Below are 2,322 nucleotides of genomic sequence, written 5' to 3'. Positions count from 1 at the left end.
GAAATGCCAAATATTTCTGCAGGGATGAAGCAAGCAGTGGGTGTAGCTGGAACTCAAACTGGGTGGAGATGTCCACTCTCTCTTTCTGTTCTAATCAGTCTGTTGCATGGAAGGGACTGATCAAGGTCACCAAAAGCCAAAACTAATTTCTGACATACATTTTAGGTGAACCATTCTAACTTCCACTTCAGATATTTGTTTGTTCCTATGTCTACTAAATGTCAGATAATTTTTCATTTGTTTTCTCTGTAGGATGAAAGTGCTATGATGAAAATGCAATCAAGTTCTTCTTCATTCGTTATTTCCATGGTATACTTCCAACATAATTGTTGTGCTTGTATTTTCCCATGTGGTTAGAAAAGCCTAGAAATTAGCTGACTGGGAGCGCTAGCTCTTTCTTAAGCAGGAAAGACAGCTAGGTGACTTTGGGCCAGTTATTCTCTCTGCTATGCTGATATATTATAACATCCTAAATTCTTTGGAAGAATTTTATGTATATGAAGGCCAACTCCTAAAGAACTGGAAGCTTGATTTCACATTGCTTGATTTCATACGGCACAAGTCAAAAAGAGAGCTGTGAAAATATCTACAGACCCTTCACATCCTGGACATAAATTGTTTCAACTCCTACCCTCAAAAAGACACTATAGGGCACTGCACAACAAAACAACTAGACACAAGGACAGTTTTTTCCCGAATGCCATCACTCTGCTTAACAACTAATTTCCACAACACTGTCAAATAATTTACTAAGACTGTATTACTATTATTCTTCTTTTCCTTACTAGTATTTATCTCTTCCCACTTATTACTATAACCATGTTGCTTGTATTTTTCAATTATATTGTTTTTATTTGTTTCCCAGTATGATTTGATAGCTTTTTACTAACCTTGACTATCACTAAGTGTTGTATCTTTTTATTATTGATTAATGTATTTTATTCTCCTTATGTACACTGAGAGCATATACACCTAAGACAAATTCCTTGTGTGTCCAATCACACTTATTCTATTCTATTCTATTCTATTCTATTCTATTCTATTCTATTCTATTCTATTCTATTCAATAAATAATAATAGTAATAAGCATTTTAGATGCAATTATAAAATATCTGGAGCATCACTTGAAGACTATTGGCATTGACAAAATCACCATCAGTCAATTGCAAAAGATGCTTTGCTTGGAAAGCTTAACTCCTGCAACGATATCTTTAATAATATTAAACCACCATCTTTGCCTATCTCAGATCCTTGGGAAGAATCAGTAGGTGGACAGATACGCCAAATCTAGTCTAAACATCTGGCTGATTGGGCAATCAATCAATCATAATAATGATAGGGTGTCCCTTGTCTCCAACTGAGTTGGTAGCAAGACAGAGAACAGGACAAAATATGTATTGAAAGCTATATGCATAATTGTTGGATACTTTTTATATGAATACTAACATTTCTCATGTTTTCTCTGTGTTAAGGACTGAAGAAGAGGCCTGTGTGAAGGATGGAAGAAGAGGTGGGGTCACTGCATGTTTAGTGAGATCTACAAGCAGGTTTAATGACATCTTCTTGAAGGGCTTACTTTTGTAGTTCTGCACAAGCATTACATTCGGTTTAAGACCTTGCTGGCTCAGTTGCTGTCGCTCAACTCAATCTACTTTATAATAGAGTGGTGTTAAAGTGAGGAAAGTCCCCTATATCTATGCCCTGAGCTCTCAAGCGGTTGGGATTGAGCATGACCAATATAAATGCAATAATCAGTAAAATACAAAATAGTATTTTACACGGTGAGAATCAAAGTCTTATTCAATTGGTAAACAGGAATGGCCAGCCAGAAATAGAGCTGGAAGAAACCTTGGAAGTTTTCTAGTCCAACCCCTTGCTCAAGCAGGAGACTCTATACCATTTCAGATTTTTTCTTAAAAATCTCCAATGATCAAGCACCCACAACTTCTGGAGGCAAGCTGTTCCACTGGTTAATTGATCTCACTGGTGGGAAGTTTCTCCTTAATTCCAGGTTGCTTCTCTCTTTGATTAGTCTCCATTCATTGTTTCTTGACCTGCCTTCTGATGCTTTGGAAAATATACTGCTCAAAAAAATAAAGGTAACACAAGCAGAAGACATCTGAGATCTGAATGAATGGAATAGCCTTATTAAATACTTTGTTCTTTACCTACAGTAGTTTATACACTGCTCAAACAACTAAAGGGAACACAAAACTACTGTAGGTAACGAACAAAGTATTTAATAAGGCTATTTCATTCATTCAGATCTTGGATGTCTTCTGCTTGTGTTCCCTTTATTTTTTTTGAGCAATGTATGTTGCC

At 36.1% G+C, this 2,322-nt stretch overlaps 1 long non-coding RNA gene across 1 annotated transcript; it reads left to right on the top strand.

The window, feature by feature from the left end:
- Nucleotides 1-251: 251 nt before the first annotated feature.
- On the top strand, nucleotides 252-1,627 carry LOC148115195 (uncharacterized). The gene is made up of 2 exons (XR_015732311.1): nucleotides 252-309; nucleotides 1,473-1,627. It is a non-coding gene; the product is annotated as an uncharacterized LOC148115195 (long non-coding RNA).
- Nucleotides 1,628-2,322: the final 695 nt, after the last annotated feature.

The sequence above is a fragment of the Pantherophis guttatus genome, chromosome 2, assembly GCF_059756535.1.
Source record: "Pantherophis guttatus breed Tessera chromosome 2, ASM5975653v1, whole genome shotgun sequence".
Lineage (NCBI taxonomy): Eukaryota > Metazoa > Chordata > Lepidosauria > Squamata > Colubridae > Pantherophis > Pantherophis guttatus.
This window is presented reverse-complemented; position numbering and strand designations above follow the sequence as displayed.